Genomic DNA, 24311 nt, shown 5'->3' with positions numbered 1-24311 from the left:
CAACTGGGCTCTACCCAAACAGAAGCACTAGACAGGTAAGAGTAGAGCAGGCATAAAAACCGAACTTGGTTCCTTCAAAAGCCCTGCCCGTGCCTGAAACACACAGAGCATAAGATACATGAAATACAGTGCATGATATCAGGAAGATTATTGTCAAGTGACGAGCCATTATTGTTGTTATTTTATTTCCCCTGGTCATTTATAAAGAGTCAGTGAAGGGGCCAGAGAGATAGTACTGTAGGTCACTGTTTGCCTCTTATGAAGCCATCCTGGGTTCAGTCCCCAGAACATAGAACCATAACGAAGCCTTGAGCACAGTTAGGTGTGGCCCAACTCCCCTCCCCCACCCACATACAGAATCAATGCACAAAAAACCCAAACAAATCCAAAAATCCCCAAATGGGAAGCATTTCTAATGTGTGAATTCAGTTCACCACCTGCACTGCTCAAATCCAAATGTTTGCTGTGGCGTAGGCGGGAGCCGGGAGCCTGGAGTGCTCCATCCTCAGAGTCCAGCCTCACTGGCTGGAAGGACTGAAAACTGAAAGATGGAATGGAGAAGTGGGCTTTCGCCCCCTGCCTGGCACATTCCTTGCTTGCTCTGGAGGCCAGGCTGCCTGCCAGGTGCAGCTCAGGGCTCTGAGGAATGGAGGCTGCAGACCCCAGCTGACGCCTGGAAACACCTGGAGTTCTAGAGATGCTGTGTGGCTGACACTACACAGCCAGCATCAAGGAGGGATTTCCGTGGGCTCACAAAGAGCATTAGCTGGCAGAAGTTCTGTGATCTGGAGGCAATATTGTCTGTACTCTTTGGTGCAAGAATGCTGGGCTGGCACAGTGTGAGGCCCTAGAACCAAGCTGTCCTCACCATCGCCCACTCTTCCTTCCTCTTCCTAGTTCCCTCTTCCTGGGAAATTCCAGAAGAACCTTCCAGGTTCTCCCAGGTAATTCCAAGTCATCTTTCATGCTGTGGGTCAGCTAGGACTCTGGCAGAGCAGTGCCCTGACCCGGAAGTGGTCAACCACAAGTGCCACTGACCTCGTCTTCACAGCATGCACCACACTTGCAGTGCAACAGTTAACTCTTCTCCCTCTAGAACACACACACCACACATCCAGGCGCTTTGGTTTTCAGTGTCACACAATCCCTTGTGTTCAATAAATATCTGCTGGTGGGCAGGATGAAGAAATGAGTGAGTCTACTTTCAGTAGTGCTCAGGAATGAATCCACACTATGCCTTTTAAATAATACGGGATTCTACCAAACATCATACCTCAGTTTCCCCACCCTACTTCCTTTTGATGGTGATAGCCCATTACATTAGAAACACTTCACCTTCTGACTGTGTAAGATGTCGGAACAGATGAAGGGATGAGAGGAAGAAAAGAGCTAGACATGACGGCAGGTTTCTCCCACCCAGGATGAGAGGATTTAGCCAGCCCTCATCCGAGGCCTGGACCTCCTAGCAACAAAGCAGGCCAGACACAGGACTACAATCCAGGGTCTCATACATTTTCATCTAGAACCTTTCCCCCACCCCTCAGGCTGTGCTTTAAGTGTATATTTGTTCCTTTAGCAAAGCTGAGCTCATTTGTCAACAGAATTATGTTACCAGGGTTTCTCTGAGGGTTATATAGTTTGCAGATATTTTTGTGTGTGTGGAAAAATAAACATATTATAAAATGGAACAATTTTAGCAAGTAAAATTTATTGGCAGTGCTACAGTTCCAATGGCATAGCAGGAATCCCCACCCTTACACCACCCCCTTTATTCTTCTCAGTCCCCAGTCATCAAGAATCTGCTTTGCTCTCGAGAGACTTACCAATTCTGGAATCATACAAAACCTGACATTTTGTATGTGCCTGGTTTTATTCAGGATGCTTCCAACGTTCATTCACACTGTAGCATGCATCCATCCTTAATTCTGTCTTATGGCTGAAAAGCTTCCATTATATGGGCATACCACATACTGTTGATACCTCCATCACTTGATGGCATTTTGTTGGTTTCAACTGCACCAATGTGACTGTGCTTCAGACAATCATGACCAATTTTTGGTTGAACACCTGCTTTCAAGTTTTGAAGTATATAAAGAAGATTAGAATTGGTAGGTCATGTGTTGGTTGCATGTGTAACTTTTTGAGGTCCTCACAGTAGTTGAACATTTTTGCACTCTCACCAGCAATAGTGGAGGTTCCCATCCCTCATATCTCACCAGCACTCATTTTCTAGTTTCACATTATTTTTCATAATAACATCCTAGGATGTGTGAGATTACATCTTCTGCACATTATGGCATCATTTTATGGTCATTGAAAGATTGTTGGAAAAATGTCCTTTGCCCAGTTATTGATTTAGTTTAATTTAGGGGTAATCCCTGAGCAGAGTCCGAGGAGAGACTTAGCCCAGTAATTTGGTACCCGGGCCGGGTAACAAAACGTATCAGGCACAAGCACTGCTACTCATTACACACAAACACAATGTGATAGCTGTCTTTCAAAACACACACCAAGAACAGTGCTGAGCACCAGGGAAGGAGACCGAGAGGCCTTCACTAACGCATCATCACCTTCCCACACCCATCCTTTCTACTTCCCTGAAAGTTTCCATTCCATGACACGCATCTAATAACCATCCTCCTTCATACCCAGTTCTCTATCCCACGGCAGCTCTTCAGACTTCATGGCATGGTGACATGGCAGTCAGAGTGGGTCAGAGTTCCCTTTGGAATTGGCCTTCCTTTCACAGCAGTCTGAGGCAACCAGCTCACAGGCTATAAGCCTTAGCCAGGCCAGTACTCCATGGGGCTTAGGAATGGTCTCCTTGCCAGGTCAGGATTCCGTGAGCCTCAGGAGTGGTCTCCTTTACAGTGTAGAAGATATGGGCGCATCAGAGAAATAACATATCTTGAAACCTATTTTCATTCTTTGGTTTAAAATTCCTCCTCAATCGCTGCTCGGCCTTTTGGCTAAGATCAAGTGTAAAATTCCTCCTCAAAACAAAAACAACCCCCCCCAAAAAAAAAATTCTTCCTCTTTGGGCCCCGAGGCATAGTACAGAGGTCAGGGAACTTGCCTTGCATGTTACCAGCCCAAGTCTGACCCCTGACACTTCACAGGATCCCCCAAACCTGCCAGTAGTGATCCCTGAGTGCAAAGTTATGAATACGGCCAGATATGATCCAAAAATAAAATAAAATAAAATAAAATTTCCCTCTTTCAACTTCATAAGTTGGCAAGTGATAACATTCTCAAAGTACTTCCAATTTTCTACCTTAAAAATTTTTTAAGTCTCATGTGACATATTTTTTTATCACCCTCATCCAGTACCCCCACCCCAGCCTGCCTCTATGACAGGTACTTTTCCTCTCTCTCTCTCTCTCTCTCTCTCTCTCTCTCTGTCTCTTTCTCTCTCTCACACACACATACATACACACAACACACACACACACACACACACACACACACACACACACACCCCTCTGGGAATTATGGTTTGCAATACAAGTATTGAAAGCTTATAATGTATATCATTTCAGCACTCAGTTCTTGTCCAGAGTGATCATTTCTAACTTTCATTGCCACACTGGTCCCTTCTCTATCCTAGCTGCCTTTCCTGGACCTTCCACTTATCGCAAGTTTCCATCCATGGACCAGTCCTGCTTGTCCTTGTTTCTATACTGGTGAAGGGATGGGTATTGGAACATTCTATGACTGAAACCCAATCGTGAACAATTGTGTGATTGTATATCTCATGGTGATTCACTACAAGTTATTTGAAATTAAAAAAAATTTTTTTCAGGGAAAAAATGACCTCGTGTTTTCCCAATGGTATCACTCAAATATATAATATACTAATAAGACTCTTCAAGTGAAAATTTTTAAAGCTGAGCCTCCCTTCAATATAATACGTCAATTTCCTTTAATGCTTTTATATATAAATGACAGGTTGCTGCTATGAGTGTATCTCCCTGTAATCTTTTAAATTTTCACTGCACTACTCTGGAAAGGAACTGAATCCTAAATGGAATTTAGGACAGATGATCTTTTAAATGCATCTTTCGTTACACTAGAAGGAGCGTACAGAATAATCACATGGGGTCACTGATGGCCGCTCCCAGCATCAGTTATGCTGGCCTCAACAGACACCAGGTGACTCTTCACTGGGAAGCCTCTTGTAAAGTTGAGGAGACACCAACAGTGTGGCGAGCGAAAAGCACTTTAACAACCGGTTCAACAAGGCCTGACCTTAAGTTACACTGTGGATAGTCTGTCCCAGGAAAAGCATCGAGTATTTCTAACTCCAAGTGCCACCTGGAAATAAGTAATATTGCAACTGTAATCTCTAGGACACCTTTTGTATTGCAGTAGTTCCATAAGACACAGCATTACAGAAATTTTTAATTATAAGGAGAGTTGGAGCCCTTTTGAGGCCAACTCAATGACATTATCGGAAGGAGAAACTGGCACAGAGAAGTGAAGGACTTCATCCAGAATAATCTGGCAGCAAGGGCAGTGAGAGGAGAACCTATATATACTTCTTCAACACCCCTGAATTTCCTATTACCTCACGGAATCTCTCCAAACTCAACCCTTAGAAATGGTTCAAGCTGATGTTACAGAAAAGGCCTAAAGTTCAGAATTAAAGGAATTCAGACAGTATCAGGGTAAAGTTTCTCCTTCCCTTCATGCTGCCAATTAGCTGACACATAACGTTCTCACTAACATCCAACATCATGTATACAAACCAAAGAGGAATAAGACAGAAGAAAGAAGTTCAAAATGGCTATTCCTTCTGTGGTATTAACTAATAAGAAAGTGGAGGGTAGACTTTCACCTCATTTTTTTTATAGGGATATGAAGGAGGTTGAGGTAGACAGGGGAATACCCTTAGTTTTCTTGAAGGCTTTCTCAAATCTGCTTACATCTGCAGTTTCATGCTTTGATTATATTTGGTCATGGTCCTCCTGACCATGGTCCTCCTGACCAATTACTGGGCCCGCTCAAGCAAATCGATTTGCTTGAGCGGGCCCAGTAATGTCTCCATCGTGAGACTTGTTGTTACTGTGTCTGGCATACCGAATACGTCACAGGGAGCTTGCCAGGCTTTGCCGTGAGGTTGAGATACTCTCGGTAGCTTGCCAGGCTCTCCGAGAGGGGTGGAGGAATCGAACTCGGGTCGGCCATGTTGGCTGTGTGCAAGGCAAACGCCCTACCGCTGTGCTAAAATTTTTTTTCTTTGTTTGCAAACAAGATTAAAACATACATGTGAAACTGAAGAGATGCTTCCAGACCCCGTGCCAGGCTGAGTCTCATATCCAGGACACTCCAGAGGCGGGCAGGAGAGCCCACCACCCCTCCAAACAGAGTCCACGCAGCTAAAAAACTCCACCCTCCAATTGCCGCCATGCTCATGGCCATTACTCCATAGACTCGGGAGAGCCTCATTCAGAAATGAATCTGCTGAAAAGCCCAGGTATGTGGATTTTGTAACCAAAATCTCCAGGCTCTCATGGAGTCGAAAATGGGCAACTGCCCCCAGCTCCCTTTTCTTCCAGGAGCCCAGCAGTCATGCCCATGAGTTGCCTCTGGTGCCATGGCTCATTAACAGCTATGATCCAGAGACTGATCAATAAATCTCAAAAGAGATCAACAAGCCGCAGAGATGCTTCTGTACCCCAAAGTCCCCATCCAGCAAAATTCGAACTGTAACTATAACACCCCATTCAAAATCTTCGAATTCCTGGAGTGATATCTCAAACTCTACACTACTGCTATACCAGGAGTAGCATGTCACATTGGATGGGGTGTAAGGTAAGGTTGGTAAGGCAACCAACCACGATGAAGAAAATATTAACACAGAAGGTCTAACCTGTAATAATCTCTTATACAAGGGCTTCAGGGTGAGGTACAACAATCTTCACATACTTTCTTCTAAGGAAAATTTTTTTGATCATTTTTAGTGAATTATTCATAACAAGTAATATAAAATAAATTATTTAGGGCCTGCTACTGGGGCAGGCTTGGGAAAATTGGAAATAATGGTGGTGGAAGGTGCAATGGTGGTGGGATTGGTGTTGGAATATTGAATGTAATGAATCTTTGTGAACAACTTTATAGAAATAAAAATAAAAAGCATGCAATTTGCATTTCCAAATTAGTGTTTATATATTTCACAATAAAGTTACTACTTTCCTTGCAAAGGTACCCACTGAGAAGGAGGGCTGCACAATGCACATTTTAATTACTCTTTATTTTTTGAGGGCTTGTAGCTGTTGTTTCATGCTGAGTTGTTGGAGCTGTTGCTCAGTATTTACTCTGACTTTGATGAACCCACCCAATTTTTCTATCATTATATTTTGAAATCTGTCATAACAGTCTCACCTCATTGAACCTCGAACTAAACTTCAATTAAAAGCTAGAAATCCCGGCTGATTTTCCTTCTTACAGCCTTGTCTACCACATTTCTTTTTCATGGAACTGCTTTCCCCAATGCTAACACTTAAAAATATACCACAGGCACTGCCAGGAAGCGTTAAGGAATGAAGCTGTGGGTAAGAGAGCTCAAGAAAGAGCCAGGAGATCTTATCACTGTGGGAGCAAGTCCCTTGTTATCATGCCAAGAACAGAGCTTTGGAGAAAGTAAGCAAAGCTGGAGAAAAGACCCCCATCAAATCAGCGGGACACAGCATATCACTGCAGAGGAAATAGAGCCATGCACGCTTCTATCTTCAAAACACATCTACCTATTCATCAGACACGTTGAAGGTGGGGCTTTTATCCTAAAATACTACCATCCTAAAGTTAAAATCCCTGTTTGTCTGCAAGTACTCAAACAGTCCTGCAGGATTTGAAGACTGTTTATCAGATACACAACCCTGAATACTTTGACAGAAGTATTTCTTTTTTTTTTTTTTTGGCTTTTTGGGTCAGAATCGGCAATGCACAGGGGTTACTCCTGGCTTTGCACTCAGGAATCACTCCTGGCGATGCTCAGGGGACCATATGGGATGCTGGGAATCGAACCCGGGTTGCCTGCGTGCAAGGCAAACGCACTACCCGCTGTGCTATCACTCCAGCCCCGACAGAAGTATTTCTAAATAAACCATACTGGTTTTCATTTGCCAAAAAAAAAAAAGAGAGAGAGCGAGAGAAAGACACAGGAAGAAGTCACTTGTGAGGGAAAAGTACTTTAACAACGGTTCGCCAAGGCCTGGCCTTAAGTTACACTGTGGATAGTCTGTCCCAGGAAAAGCATCGAGCCTAGGTGGGCTAGCAATCCTCTCACAATGGTGGGGGAGCAGCAAAGCTAGAACCTCGACTCAGTGGGATCCCTAGGAAGCCCACCAAAGGACTTGTGTGGACTTGTCTGAGGCCAGGGCCATCTGGGCACGAGGAGAGAGCCAGCCAGTTCTCTCTCAAATTCAGCCTCTCTTCCACTCTGTTCCCCATCATCTAGTCTGGACGCTCGGTCTCCCCCACCCCCTTCATCGGCCTCATCCCCTCAACAAGTTACTTTCCCTTTCGATGTGTCATTCAAATGGATCTCTTCCTCTCTGATCTCCACACCACCTTTTAGACATCTCTATACTGAGATGGTAGCACTGTAGCACTGTAGAACTGTCCTCCCGTTGTCCACTGATTTGCTCGAGCGGGCACCAGGAACATCTCCATTGTGAGACTTATTGTTACTGTTTTTGGCAGATAGAATACATCACGGTTAGCCTGCCAGGCTTTTCCGTGCAGGTGAGATACTCTTGGTAGCTTGTAGGGCTCTCTGAGAGGGGTGGAGGAATCGAACCCGGGTCGGCCGTGTGCAAGGCAAATGCCTTACCCACTGTGCTATCGCTCCAGCCCATTGAGATGGTAAAATAACAAAAATGATAGCAGGAGATAAAGGATATATTATGTAGAGTGCTAAAAATACAAATAAAATAACAAGATGATGGCAATAGTAAAATCTATAGAGGACATCTCATTGTGAACTGATTTGCAGAGTAAAATCTAGAAGTGAAAACAGGGAATAAATGGGGCATCACAATAAGAAATGCTAGGACTAAGGAGTAAAATTCTTTTTGTTTTAGTTTTCTGGGCTATACCCAGCAGTGCCTAGGTTCACGCCTGGTTCTGCTCTCAGGGGTTATTCCTGGTGGGGTCAGGGGTGCCAGAATCGAACCGGCACCCACCTGCTGTACCAGCTTTCTAGCCTGGAAGAAAAATTCTTATGTTACTGTTTAGGGAGGAGGATGGGTACTTTGGGTCAACCTGGAGTTCTCAGGTGTTACTTCTGGCTCTGTGCTCATGACTCACTCTGGCAATGCTCAGGGAACTGAACAGGACTGTCCCCGTGGCAAGGCAAGTACTTAGCTTCTTTACTCTCTCTGCAATCTGAATTCTTATGATTGTAAAGTTTTGATCCACCCTTATTTTTTTCCAGCATCAAAGAATATCCATCCAAAATGATATGTAAATGGATAAAAAGCTATGAAAATAACATTAAATAAGGAAAAAATATATAAAAATAAGCATAGAATCGCCAACCTCCGTCAACGATCAAGAATCAGTGACGCTGTCTCGTTTGCCAAGGTGTCAAAAATCAGATGGGCTGGTCACTGGTCACGTAATGAGATTTAGAGACGACCGCTGGACTAGAGCCGTTACTGACTGGATTCCAAGGGATGTCAAAAGACCGCGTGGCCGCCCACCTACCAGATGGTCAGGCTTCTTCGTCAAGATCATGAACGATCGGTTTGAGGCTCTTTGTGTTCCTAGAGCGAACAGACGCCATTGGGCTACACTAGCACGTGGCAGGGACAAATGGAGACGTTACTGGCGCCCGCTCCAGCAAATCGACGATTAACAGGAAGTCAAGTGATCAAGTGATCAAGTGAAGCATAGAATGCCAGGAAAAATCTCTAACTTAAAAATATGCGTAGCAGTTACTTATGTGGTCATACATTGAGCTACAATAAACGTCCCAGAAATTTCTAAAAGTAGTTGTTTGCAGATTAATCTTTTAACCACAAAGATCAAAATTATTAAGCTAGGAATTATACCCATAGACTTAAAAATCCAAGAAAAAGCCATTACTTTATAGAGTGTATAAATAAAAATCTAGAATTCTTGGAAGAAAACAAAAACCATATACTGATTATTATTCACAGAAAAAAATTAAATGCTGCAAAACTCAAGGTATCACCCAAGGATTTTCTGTGAAATAAATCCAGACACTAAAGTTTTCATCATTTACTAAAAATTTGACATCAGGAGATAATTATATGGAATAGACAAGTATAAATAATCTTATATTTAAACAGAACATACTAATACTAATAAATTTTATGACACTGGAAAATTTCTGAAAAAAATCTCTCTTGATAAGTACAACAGGATTAGACCCATAACCTTGAGAATGCACACTAAAATACATTAAAACTCATCTTCAAATACATTAAATATAAATACATTACAACTCCAAGCCAGATAGCTTGAGGGGCTTATTCTTAACAGTTAAGACGTAACCAATGGGACTATGTCAAACTAAGTATCTTCTTCAACGCAAAGGAAATGATGACCATAATAGAAACCCCACAAGCTGGAAGGGAATATTTTCCCACTATTTATCTAATAAAGGGATAATATTCAACATATATATAGTACTGGCCACTGTCACTGTCATCCTGTTGTTCATCGATTTGCTCGAGCAGGCCCAGTAACGTCTCCATTGTGAGACTTGTTACTGTGTTTGGCATATCGAATATGTCCCAGGCAGCTTGCCAGGCTTTGCCCTCTGGGCAAGATACTCTCGGTAACTTGCCGGGTACTCTGAGAGGGGCAGAAGAATCTAACGCTGGTTGGCCGTGCCGGCCACGTGCAAGGCAGACACCCTACCTGCTGTGCTATCGCTCCAGCCCATAGTACTGGTAGAACTTTAAATTTTTTAAAATTTATTTTATTTTTTTATTGAATCACCATGAGTTACAGTTACAAAACTAATGTCCCCAGTATCTCCCTCCCCATCACTATCCCACCCCTCCCACCTGCCTCTACGGTAGACAATTTCCCCTTTCTATTTTGGGACATTCTGGTTTGCAATACAGATACTGAGAGGCCATCACATTTGGTCCTTTATCTCTTTCAGCATACATCTCTCATCCTGTACGATTCTCCCAATCATCATTGACTTAGTGACCCCTTCTCTATCCCAGCTGCCTTCTCCCCCAGCTCATGAGACAGGCTGCCAACCATGGAGCAATCTTCCTGGTCCTGTCTCTACTGCGCTAACACTGTTAGAACTTAACAAGATAAAAACCCAAACAACTCCATTAAAAATAGGGGGTGGGGTGGGGAAATGAACAGAAGATTCCTCAGAGAAGACACAACGATGGCCAGAATGTATGTGAAAATGTGCCCTCCATCACTTATTATCAGGGACATAAAAATCAAAACAAGATGTCATCTCACTCCAGTGAGACTCACAGACATCACAAAAAAGATAAAAACAACAGTCAGTACAGAAAGGTATAAGGGGAAGAAGGGACCCTCATTCGCTCTCATGGGGTACTGGTGCAGCCTTTCTGGAAAAAATCTATGGTCACTTCACAAGAAACTAGGAACTGAACTTCCATATGACCAGGCAATTCTATTTCTTGGCATCTACCCCCAAAGCCCCCAAAAGCTCATCAAAAAAGAATATTTGTACATTGTTCATTGCAGCAATAGTTACAATAGCCTGAAGCCAACCAGGTTAAAAGCCTGGAATCAACCTCATGTCCAAGAACAGAAGACTAGAAACAGAAACCGGAGCATAGACACATTCAACTTTAAGAAAAAAAAAGTTACGCGATTTTCTCGTATGTGGATGATCTGGAGTGTGTCACTGTGATGAAGTTCTTCTGACTAGAAGGAGAGAGACACAGAGATATCTCTCATAGGCGGCATGTGAAGAGGCAGAGCAGGGGGAAGGTCAAACTCCCAAAGGCAGCAGAAGCTGAGGTCTCCACTGGAGAGCCCGGCAAGCTACTGAGAGTATCTCACCAGCACAGCAAAGCCTGGCAAGCTCCCCGTGATGTATTCGATATGCCAAACACAGTAACAGTTGTCACAATGGAGACGTTACTGGGGCCCGCTCGAGCAAATTGATGAACAACGGGGAGGACAGTGACAGTGATTATTATGTTAGTGTGATTTGTTCCACTATGCAAAAAATTTTTAATACCTTAAAATACTGTATCACTAGTGAAAATATGTGAAACTGCAATCATCTTAGTTCAAAGATTGATCTTGCACCTAGAAAATATTTTTTAAAAAAAATCCTCAACTATAATTACTATTATTATTAAAAGGGGTAGGTATTAAAAAAGTGACTATAACTAAACTCTTCTGGGGAGCAGCAATAAACGACTGAAAACTAGGAAGTAAATCCCCCTCATGATATCAAGAAAAATAAATCATTGCCTAATAATAAGACCTATAAGACCTACAGTTTAAGACCTATAAGAATGTCAGAATTTTACCAACAGATATAAAGAAAATCTAAAAGTAGCACAGCGGTAGGGCGTTCGCCTTACAAGCGGCCAACATGGCCGACCCAAGTTCGATTCCTCCGCCCCTCTCAGAGAGCCCGGCAAGCTACCGAGAGTATTCGATATGCCAGACACAGTAACAACAAAGTCTCCAATGGAGACGTTACTGGGCCCGCTCGAGCAAATCGACGATCAACGGGAGGGCCTTTTTCTTTTTCAAAAGTGAGCTAAATGTCAAAAATACTCTCATCTCTAACATACAGCACATAATAAATACTAAGTTGAACAAAGCATAGGTCACATTAAATTTTTTTAAAAAGAAAAGTCACAAAGAAATCCCAATCGTTTAATATGTTAATTAAATTCAGAGGCAATTAGTACATTTACGGCATTGCGAATCATGATTACCTACATCAAATTCAAACTATTTCCACTGTCCCAAAACCGTGTACTCATTAAGCTTCTTGTTTCCACTCCCACCCACTCACTACCTTTTAAAGTGTGATTTACTATATTAAATATTACACTGCATTTAGAAGAAAAATAAGAAAAATGCACAAGAATGAGTATTATTTACTTGTGTTAGTCCATTTTAGGATGGACACAGCAGAGCCCTGGAACAGCACAGTGGGCTCAAGAATACTGTTTGTTGAATGAATAAATAACTGACATGCCTTTCTTTTAAAGCCTTAAATTATTTTATTTTAATTCCAGTCTTATACTTCATATCCAATGGACTGGACATATACATAACAAATGGGTGCTTTTTTTTTTTTTGCTTTTTGGGTCACACCGGGCGATACCCAGGCGTTACTCCTGGTTATGCACTCAGGAATCACCCCTGGTGGTGCTCAGGGGACCATATGGGATGCTGGGAATTGAACTGGGTCAGCCAAGTGCAAGGCAAACTCCCTACCCACCGTGCTATTGCTCCAGCCCCTGATGTTTTACTTTAACAACAGCAAAAACCAGGTATCTTGGGCCAATTCTTGATGACAGTAACTGTCATCTGAACTCTCTAAACTTCACATGGAGTCTCTGCGTTTCAGAAGAAGTCAACAGCCGCCTATTGATGTGGAGGACTGCTAATGAGTTAACCAGTGATTTCCTATCCATGTTTTAGTCATGGAACAGGTCTTCCAATTGTGTTATATTTACAATGAAAACTTAGTAAAATTAATCAGAGCGTGTAGTTAAGAGCACATTTGGGTTTGCACACAGTTAAGTGGTCTGTCAGTGCACTGACCTTATCAAAAATCTATGGGTGCTTAGAGACATTAGAAGCAGAAGCAGTGGTTATATCTCCTGTCACTAATTGCTACTGAGGCTGTTCCACAGAGCTACGGCCCATATGCAGTATGCAAGCACTGCGTGCCGGGTCTTCTTCCATGCAGGCCCATCCACACTGGGTCAGAGACAGAACAGAATAAGGAATGTGTGCTAGCCATGTGCAACCTGCTATCAGCGACAGACGTCAGGCCCTCCGTGTTCTTCCATCTGCATTGGGTCTGTGACAAAGGAGGAAACCTGCCCAGCTCGAACTGAGTCGTAATGTGGAAATGACTACCCTCACCTCACAAGTGCCCTGCAGGGAGATTTCCACAATGTGCCATTTTCTCTTGAACATTTTCTTGAGTTTCACCCTGTTCCACATGTACACAATCTAATAACACGTAATGGTAAATTATCTCTAGATGGGAAGATTGCTGATTGATACAATACTCCTACAACATATTCCTCTGCCCCATCCCTATTTTCTTTCTCCCTTCAATGATGGCAGGAAATCGACAGAAAAAAAAAACCCAATCTGATTATTTTATAGTCCGAAACCATGGTTTTCTTTTCCAAACATTAAATTCTGGATACAGAAGCTGGCTAAGGTAATTCAATGTGGCTGCAGAAACTAACCAACGACGGGGCTGGAGTGATAGCACAGCGGGTAGGGCATTTGCCTTGCATGTGGCCGACCTGGGTTCGATTCCCAGCATCCCATATGGTCCCCTGAGCACTGCCAGAAGTGATTTCTGAGTGTAGAGCCAGGAGTAACCCCTGTGCATCTCTGGGTGTGACCCAAAAAAAAAAGCCAAAAAAAAAAAAAAAAAAAAAGAAACTAACCAACGAAAGAAATGCAGGGCTGCTCTAACTTACGTCCCACAGTAAGATGATCAATTCTCTTTTAACCATGAATGGAAATGAGTATTGTTATTTCATTTCATTTTCATTCCATCATCCTGTTATTCGTCGATTGCCTCGAGCAGGCCCCAGTAACGTCTCTTTCATCCTAGCCCTGAGGTTATATTCAAGGCTTTTTAGGAGAATGAGACCCATCATTGTTACTGGTATTTGGCATATTTGGTATGCCACGGGGAGTTTGCCAGACTCTGCCCTGTGGGCAGGCTACATTCGATAGCCTGCAAGTTTGTCCAAAGTAGGAATGAGACAATAAGATGTCATAAAAAAAAAGTTCTGATAAGATGTCGCAGGGCCGCAAATGCGGCCGCGCGGTTCCGGGATCTGGATTTTACAGTCTCTGAGTCTTGGCCGCTGATGGGATTACACGGCGCCAGGGGGCCAGGTGGTGGGTGTGACCCCCGCCTACTGGAATTTGGAGGATCTGGGTGGAAGATGCTCGACTCCAATCCGAGTAGGCTTGGAGGTCTCGGCCCTGGAACCCGCGTGGCTTTGTCCCTCTGCCAGTACCTTCATGTATGCGGAGAGTGGTCTCAGCATGGTGGTAGCTGGTCCTGAGTATTGTAAATGGCAGAAAGTGGTGCCGTTTATATGCTATAAATAAGCACTGGACATGTTATTCCACCGGCATTTTCTGAGGAGGAAAGGCTTTCCTGAGAGATGAGGGCAGACAGTACTGGTACCCAGGAATAGGATCGGACACACATACTAGCGGGATGGTAAAAAGTTTTCAATCTGTGGATCTTGTCTAAACAAACCCACTTAGTAGCACAGTTAAAGATTTTCTTCTCCATATTTATGTGTGTGCATTTGCAATGTCACGTTCCTTCCCCCTTCTCTCTGGGGAGCTGCTGCTGTCGTGATGGCGGAAACATGTCTTTGGGCTGGTTGCACACATTAGCTGAGGGGCTTCCCAGCCTGCTGTGCACTGGCGGACCTATGGGAACCAGATGGCAGAGTCACGGGACTTAGCTCCTCCGTGCATGTGGGGCACTGGGGATTAAACTGGAAGTCCCACATTTGCAAGGCAGGTGAGCTACAGCCTCTGAGCCATCCCCACCTTCCCCGGCCCCCAGCAGTGCTCAGGGAGCCTTGGGTGTCACCTCTGACACTCAGCTAACTGGGCAAGGTAGTTCAGTGGGAGGGTCAAAAGGTGTTGATCTGCTCCAGGCCTTAAGAGCTGGGATGACAATGGCTACCCCTGGTGGTGCCCAGGGACGATCTAGGAATACACAGTCGTGCAGGGAGTGGAGGTGGGGGGGCAAGAGGTGCCTTCATTTGAACTCGGTTCTTGGTGCAGACACATGCATGAAACTGTGCCTGAGTAATTTCACTCCTGACTCTGCTGGTTTGCAGGTTACTGGGCAGAGAAGCCTCCAAATGGCAAGAGGTTGCATCTCTCCCTCTGCATAACCCTAGCAAGCTCAAAACGAGGCTTGTCATGGTGTGAGATTCTCTTGAGTCCATTCATTTGTGTTAGCTGGGAGTAACCGGGGCAGGACACTCATCCTTGTGTTTGCCCTTCCCACCATCAGGGTTACCTCAAAGGAAGTACCAGTGCCAGGTGGCCTTTGATTTTCAATGCGAAGTCTCAAAAGATACAGCTGTTCTCAGGTGATTTGCTGGGCAACTTAAGGAGAGGGACACGCTTCAGACTCTGGGTTCTTTCCACATTGGGGCCGGGCAGTTTCCTACCCTCTTCCAAAGACTCTGGGGTAAGGCCAAATGAGAAGACAACCTAATCCCTCTCTATCTTCAGCACCTCACTAGTCCTACAAAATCTCCTGGAGTTGTATCCAAAGGGAGAAAAAGAATGTCAACAAAACAAAAGGTTTGGTAAGAAGCCAATACCATATTTTATATATATGGACATTATTATGACCAGATTGGTCTGGAACAAATTCCCTCCACAGCGCTGTGTCAAACCTTGAATAAAATCATCCAACCAAGGGGATGAAAACCATTTCTTTGATCCCTTTTCAATTCCACAACCCTTCACTCTTTCAGTAAATTATTAGTTTATGGAATGATCATGAGGCAAATTTTAGCATCAAGGACTTTTTATGGTGAAGAAAATTTTACCTTCTTCCATTAAAAATATTTTTTTCCTATTTATTTTTGTGTGCTGGGGATTTAAACCAGGGTTGCATGCATATGAGACATGTATGTCACTACTGAGGCATATTCCAAGACCCCAGAAAGGGGTCTGGAATTTGAAAAACACCCTAGATTAGGTGATAACAATCTAATGAAAATTATCATTTTGTAATGAATTCCAACAGGAACAGTCAAATGAAGTTAGAAAGTGTGAATAAAAATTAGCCAAGGTTATTTTCTGTCTAAAATTATGGCCTAAAGGCATGCAGAAAAATACTTATATAGCAACATAACATTTCTAACATAATACCAACGAATGTGCAATATTTATGGACTGAAATTTCTAGTACTGGGAAAGTAGATAACTCTTAGAAATGACTTCCTTTAGGCTAAAAAAAGACACCAATTTAACAGTAATAATGTAACAAATGATCTTCTATTTAATATAACATGCAAGAGAAAGGAGTAAAAAAACCTGTGTTAGAAAAATAAGAGAATTCAGGCCACCTTTAGGAAGACCCTGTAATGAGAAAGGGTACAAAAATCAACAGGTGACAAGAAACCATGACTCAACTCCAACTTACTTCCAGGTGCACCCAAGAGCCATACTGGAAGGAATCCAGACCCTACTTAGGTTGGAATATTAAGGGAATGTTTCCAATATGTCACACCTTGCCCTGAATGCAGTGCACAGAAGGAAATGCAGTCAGATCACAGAACCACCATCAGACAAAAACCACTCTCATTTCAACAAAATATAAGTAACTGTCATAACTGTATGTTCCAGAAAATAAAGCAGAAAACAAGATATTTGGGAGAGGGTGGCACCTGGAAATGTCCGGGATCACCCAGGAGGTGCTTAGGGGACCATGGGGTGCCAGGAACCAAACTCAGGTCAGCCATGAGCAAGACGGGACTATCCCTCCAGCTCAGAGCATAGTTTTCAAAGAAGCACATTATGTAGTGTACTAGAAAATGAAAATTTGTGGCTGATAAAACAGAACATGGGGAAGGGATGGAAGTGTGGGATGACATTATTATTTCTGATCTGGTTTTCTAGGGACCATGTTATCTCTGTCAATCACGAGAGGTTTTTTTTGGGGGTTTGTTTTGGTTTGTTTTTTAGGCTATGCCCAGTTTGTGCTCAGGTATGACTCCTGGGGCGTGGAGGCTGTATGTTGGTGCTGGGAACTGAATCCTCGTCACTGCTTGCAAGGCCAGAGCCTCACCCACTGTATTATATCTTTAGCCCTTCAAGAGAGATTTTAAAAGCTGACCTGGGTTAGACCCATCTCTTCCTTCCTCTCCCACAGCCCACCCCTCTTCCACCAGGATAGTATTAACACTCTTAATAATAATTGTTCTTAATGTTTCCCTGCATTGCTCAGTTGAAAGTGTCATGAGTCCAAAAGAGCATGACAAGACTATGACAGGTCAGAACATCTGAAGAACAGCTGAGAAAGAGGAGGTCCTTTGTCGTGGGGAAAGAGGAGTTCAGTGAGCACGGTAGAGAGCTTAAATATTTAAAAGACCTTGTTATACAACAACGGAAGATTTACAAGCAGACTCTACAAAGTGTGGCCACTCAGAGCTATGCAGTGTCATTCCAGCAACATGAGCTTGGACCAATAAGGAAAAAGGAGAGGAACCATGTTAGCATCTTCAAAGGCCCCATCTCCGCCCCCACCCCCACCCCCAGTGCCAAAATGAGAAATATACGATTGGAGGAGGAAGACCGAAGACATGTTTCACCAGAAGTCTAAGGACTATCTGGGTGGAGATAGTTATTAATTTATACCTAATAACTATAAATAGAGACCTTTATTTAACTCTAAGACCATAATCATGGTTATTTCTAACCAATTTCCAATTAATATAATACTGAATGGTAACTTCTATGTCAGCTGCTTCAGTAGAGTACTGCAAATCTATATGAGATATTTTTGAAGGGAGAGCCTCCTGAGAATAAAAATATTCTAAAAGTTTCAACCATAAGTATGAAAAAAGTGTACATAATTCAATAATTTAATGTATTAATTGAACAGAGATTTCAGGTTTTAATTAACAATCAATAAAAGTATCCAACATGAAAATCTATTTAGTTGAAATCTATTTATATTACTTCAAGCATTTCAGTTTTGTGTGCTTGTAATTACCAAGCTGTAAAAGATGCCATCCATAGGAATATAATGAAAACTGTTTATAATGATAATTAGTATTTATTTTCCCGGAGAAGGAAGTGATATTGCTACAGATTGTAGCCAACAAAGGCGAAACTGCATACTGAGGAAGATACTAAGGCAGTATTTGCTAAGGACTTATTACTTAGCCCTATAATGCAGCTCCTGGACATAGAAAATACATCACAAATCCTCAAGCCGAGGCAGGCAAGATTTTCCAAAGCGAGGGAATCCAGGAAGTTCAGGAAATTCCATACCTTCAGAGACTTAATCCTACCTATTGGGAATAACCCTACATCAGCTGCTTTTTTTATGTTTGCTTCCTTGTTCTCAAATCTTACTTGCATACATGTTTTGGCAAAAAATGTGTGCAATGCTGGTCAGGAAAAGTCATCACAAATATTTCCTCGCTACACTGGGCTGGAGGCTGCCCTGGCTTGCACCTGATCTCCTGCCCTCGCACCATCTGGGGTGTCCTATGGGCTTGGCAACAGAAGATCTAGGCTCTGAAGCGGGAAACATCAACCCAGAGAACAGAGACCCTCAGTTTTAAAATCCTTTTGTAATTCTGACTTTAGAAAAATCAAAGTTTTCATTCAAGAGAGATGAAGCTCCTGTCTCCTTTTTACAGAAACTATCATATCTACAAAGACCTCCTCAGTGAAGGCTGAAATGCTTCTGAGACACACAGTTACAGCATAAAAGTGTTTCTTCCCTTCTCACTGTACCTCGAGGCCGACAGACAGACTTTGTTACTCTCCTGACAAATAACCTGCCAACACTTTACAATAATTAAAGCACACCCTTTTTTCCTAAATATTGCATAGCACAGACTTCAGTGCAAAAAAGTCCCCCATTTTCCCTATGTGTTAGGGTCAAGACAAATCAGTCGTACAATAGTTCTGAACCTACAGCCATGGGGACATTTCTTGCAGGCTGGGAGCATCCGCAAGTGAAAACTCAGCCCACAGCGAGCCAGGAAGCCTGAACTCGCGAGGTGCATTAGTCACCCTCTGAGCAAAGCAGCACCTCGAAGCCCTCATTGGAAAAGCAAAAACAATCAAAGAATCTTAACAGAAATGCCACTGTGCTTAGTTTCCATCATCATACGCCTTTGCAAAAGGAGGCCACCCGTCAGCTCTGATCGATGACCTCTCCTGCCCCTGGTGTCCACTCAATCTGATAAGCGACAACATGCCTTTCTGTTGGCGCTGATCCCATTGTGCTCACCAAAGGGACACTCCTGAGGGCCTCTGGACGGACCCCCTAGTCAAAAAGCAAAACACAAAAAGGCAAGGCAGTGAAGACCATCGAGAGAACTCTTGGAAACACTCTGGAAAATACAGCAGAGTGAAATGAAACAATTGTAGAGAGAAAGCCATTATTTTCAGACAATTCATCATCCGCTTGTGAAAGAATTCCAGCTTCCAGGAAGAAACATGCCAATTCATTCACTAATTGATTCGCCCAGAGATGCACCCAGCACCATGCTGGGCCGGGTCTGTGATGAGCCACAAAGCCAGCTCCAGCTCCAACAGAAAGCTGACCTTCTGGGGGGCAGGGTGCTGGCCCCAAAGAATAGGGCAGTTTCAGACGGAGAAGTGCTCCTGGGGAAAGGTAAGAGAGGAATGCCCAAGGGAGGTGCAATCAGCTTGATCCTTTTCATCGCTAATCTGATTTCAGCTTCATACTTCTCACAGAGGATGAAAGGGGCTGGTTAAGATGAGAGAATGCACTAATGACAGTAGGTGAAAAATCCAAAAATATAACAACATGAAATTGAAAAGCAGCAATCTGTGATCCAAATTTCCACCATGTCCCCATGACTCCAGGAAGAACCTATTTACAGTCTCATCACAGGTAGAGAAAGAATCACAGGTTTTCGATAAGAAATTTTGCAAATAACATGGCAGTATCGCAAAATGCAAATATAAGTGCTGTGTAGCCATCTGTTCAATATTACAGCAAAATTGGGGAAAGGCTCCGAAAGAAATGATGTTTGAAATCATTAAAAAAGTAACATGTCAAGTTTAAAATACTCAAAAATCTTCAAACCAGCATCGACACATCGACGACCATATGGCTCTACAGCAGGTTAGAAAAATCGCCCTGCTTGCATTTTCTGCTGCAACCCAATGGTTCTGAAAACATGTTTATTTTTCTCAAGAGTACCTTTTTAATGCTGTATTCCTGGGTGTTTACAACTTCCTGAATTACACCTAGAATTGCAATATTCATTTTATATTTTCTGAAGCAGGAGATTGAGTTAAACTGTTACAGAAAAGGGGCCATCGAGGTGACAACACATAACTCACTGAACAATCCTACATAGGTTTGATTTATTGATAATAGATCTCTTGGCCTCAGTAATAACAGATAGCTTCTCCGAGTATCATAACATCCCAAGCACCATGCTAAGTGTAAGGCATTCCAGGAATTATTCAGTAGCACAGTTGTAGAAAACGGAGAGATACTATTATCATTCACATTTTATATCAAAGAAACCTCTGTCCTAGGAGACGGCAGACGTAGCAGACGGCAGGGCGGAGCCTTTGTTCCTCATCGCCACCTTGTGCCTCGGTGCTCAGATGTTTGTGGACAAACGCAGGCTCCCTTTTAAGTTCAAGAAATGAGCAGCTGGTTGAAGTTAGAGCTACCATCTTTGCCCAGTCAAGGAGTTTTCCTTGGACATATGCTTGAAAGGAACTATAAAGCAGCGTTTTTCACCTTGGGGCCACATTACTTCCTCTGGGCTCCGGATTTTCCAAGGGGGACACGAGTGAAAACTGTAAGCGCTGAGCTACAGTATGGATGACGGGGCAGAACCCAGAACAGGAGTCAGCGGTAGGAGAAAGACTGAGAAACATTGTATGATTGAAACCCAAGCACAAAAATGTGTAAGTCTGCAACTGTACCTCATGATGTCTCACTATTAAAATTTTTTTTAATAAAAAAAATTAAAAAAATAAAAAATGGAAAAAAAATAAAGAACCGAAGTGATGCTCCAATGCAGCAGTTTCAACCGTGACACCAACGGACCAGCACAAGTTTGGGGAGCGTTGTTTGAAAACTATGACTAGGGAAGTGGCATTATCTTTTTTCTGGATTGACAAGAAACTTCTACAGGCAAGCACCAATCCATAGATAGGTTGTTGGGAAAACACTTTTTCTTGAATCCCCGCCCTTCCCCCCCCAAAAAAAAAACCACCAACTCTTCCAAGAGCAGATGACAGAGTGGAAAAATTGGAAAAGCAGTGTAGAGAAAATTAGTTAGAAGTTACAAGACCGAGGTCAACAAGACTGATCCTGCCACTTACCCCAAAATTAGAAACCTAAAATTCCAACTCAATTTTATTTTTTTAAATTTTTATTTATTTTTTTGCCTTTTGGGTCACACCCGGCAATGCACAGGGGCTACTCCTGGCTCTGCACTCGGGAATTACTCCTAGCGGTGCTCAGGGGACCATATGGGATGCTGGGAATCGAACCCGGGTTGGCCGCGTGCAAGGCAAATGCCCTACCCGCTGTGCTACCAAATGCCCTACCCGCTGGGCAATCACTCTGGCTTCTCAGCTCAACTTTAAAAGACACTATAAATCCCTCCTTTAAACAGTCATCAATGAATGTTGCACTCCACCGGTGCATAACCCAAAGCACATCACCACAATCCTAGATTCAAGCATCTGGCTGCCGCTGCCACACACATGGACCAGCACTGCAGTGACAAGCTCTGGTAGAGGCACGCTATGCGCAAGTTGAGTCAAAGAAACTAAAAGCCATGAGGAGAGTTAGTGGCAGGTAGAAGGCCACGGACACAGGCCCAGGGCTTGGTGAAGTAACATGCACGACGGACTTATAGCCGATCAGATGCAAACAAGAATGTTCAAAAAACACTGTGCTGATAAGGGGGTAAGAAATGTATTTTGAACAAAAGTCGATTCCACTGAGCACCAGCTCTATAAGTGAAGGGCGCGTGGTGTGTACATACCCCTTGGGCTCAGGAGTGCCAGTACAGAAACACAACTGCCACCTGACTCAAAGCAAAATCACCACAATCCACTTGCACAGCAGCAGAGACTTCCAAATCTGCAAAACTGCGGTGCTTTTATTCATATCAACAGATCAGCAAGTAAAGAACCCACAGTGCACCCGGACACAGACCATTAGTGTCATGGCCATGGAGTTTCCTGGCCTTGCAAAACATTTTTCCAGGACTGGGACTTCAGACACATGATTGCTTTGGTTCTGGCTTTGGGCCACACCTGGTGACTGTCAGGGGTCACTTCTGACTCTGTCCTCAGAGCTCAGGGACCAGACGGGGTGCTGGGGACAACACTGGGTCAGCTGCAGTGCAGGGCAAATGCCCTGCCTGCCGCTCTATCACTCTCATCTATTGCTTTTAGTGATTCTATTTCCTAACTGATTTGTGACCTTGACTATCTTTAGCAGCCCTTTAAGTTCCACATAGACAAAGTATAAACATAAAATGAAAAGAATACAGACCCACAAGAACTTGGGCAAAACAAGTCAGCATAAGAAGCAGCTGAGTCTCAAACTGATTGCGAAAATAATAATAAACCAATTTTTATTAGTGCATAAACATCAGGTATAGCCTACTATCACTTGTACCTTTTTGTTTTCAAATTTTGGGCACCTGGAAAAATCCCTGGCCGTTAGTAGCATTTTTTTTGAGAAAGCTGAAATATTTATAAAAAAATATATAGTTGCCTATATATAGAAAATATACATTTTCCTTTCCATTTGCCAGGAAGTGCTTATCATAAAGATGCTTTGTTTTAGTCACCAAAAATATTATTTTTTTGCCTAATTGCTTGTCTAGCATGGTTAATACTATGTTGAAGTGAAGTGACTGGGGGAGGCATCTTTGTCTAGTGTCTGATCTTAGAAGAGAAGCTCCAAGGTTTTAAACACTGGGTTACTTTTGGACTTGTCGTGTGGTCTTCATTACGATGCTACATTTCTCTTACAGCTGATATTTTTAGTTTTTATCATCAAAGGATGTTGAATTTGTCAAATGCTTTCACCCCTACATTAAATATTATTTTTAATTTCACATTTTTTACTGTGGAATATCTATTTTCTGATCTGTGCATGCTAAAGCATTCTTGTTAACCCAGGGGTAAATTCCACTTGCTTCTGGGAGATTATCCTCTTAAAGTGCTGTTGAATTAGGACTGCCAATATTTTGTTGAGAATTTTTTTGCATATATGTTCCTCCAGGATATTCCTCCATAATTCTCTCTTCTTGTAGTGTCCCTGTCTGGCTTTAGAATCAAAGTGATGATCGCTTTGAGTGTGGAAGAATGCTCTCTCTTCAATTCCTGCAAGAGTTAGAGAAGCAATAACATTCATTTTTCCCCACCAAGTTTTGTGATAAACTTACAATTAAAGCCATGTTTTCATTGTCAGGATTTTTCTCTTTTAGTACTGGTTCACTCTTCTATTATTGCTCTGCTCACATTTTTAATTTATTCATGATTCAGTTTCGGGAGATACATGTATATGCTTTCAGACATCTTACCATATGGACAGACGTTTGATTTGATTTGATTTGCAATACTGTTGATGACAGGATTTTACGCATGCAGCATTCCAACACCATCCTCTCCGCCATCATCTCTGTGCTCCTCCCACTCTCTGCCCCGCTATGGTGAGCTCAGTTCTGTAGATGAGTTCCCACGTTCCATCGCCTCTAGCCATTTAGTATGCTCTGACTGTGCTTCTTCACGTACCAAACATGAGAGAGAACATTCTGTATCTGCCCCACTCCTTCTGGCGGGCTTCACTCAGCATAGCTTCACTGGCACTCTGGCCACACAGAGTAAATTGTATGATTCAGATTAAAAATATTTTTAAAGTGCTAAGAAATAGATTTTCATACCAATGGTTAATTTATTTTTGAGAAAGGAAAGGTGTTAAATAATAACACAGTAAGAGAAAATATTTTCAGAATGGCCCTGGAACAATTAGATATTCATATGCAAAAGATGAACCTCAAAACACAGTTATAAATTGCCTCATTAAATGCTATACATAAATATAAACACTGAAATACAACCCTGTAGCACTGCACTGCACTGTCCTCCTGTTTATCACTTTGCTCGAGCGGGCACCAGTAATGTCTTCATTGTGAGACTTGTTGTTACTGTCTTTGGCATATTGAATACGCCATGAGGAGCTTGCCAGGCTCTGCCCTGCGTGCGGGATACTCTGGGTAGCTTGCTGGGCTCTCTGAGGGGGCGGAGGAATGGAATCCAGGTTGGCCCAGTTGACAGTGTGTAAGGCAAACGTCCTACCC

General features: G+C 42.9%; 1 protein-coding gene across 2 annotated transcripts in view; it reads right to left on the bottom strand.

Moving 5' to 3' along the window:
- AFF3 (ALF transcription elongation factor 3) overlaps nt 1–24311 on the bottom strand; it is a 601777-nt gene that overhangs the window by 311022 nt on the left and 266444 nt on the right. The gene's annotated exons all lie outside the window — the stretch shown is intronic.

The sequence above is a fragment of the Sorex fumeus genome, unplaced genomic scaffold, assembly GCF_029834395.1.
Source record: "Sorex fumeus unplaced genomic scaffold, SorFum_2.1 ptg000033l, whole genome shotgun sequence".
NCBI classification, from domain to species: domain Eukaryota; kingdom Metazoa; phylum Chordata; class Mammalia; order Eulipotyphla; family Soricidae; genus Sorex; species Sorex fumeus.
This window is presented reverse-complemented; position numbering and strand designations above follow the sequence as displayed.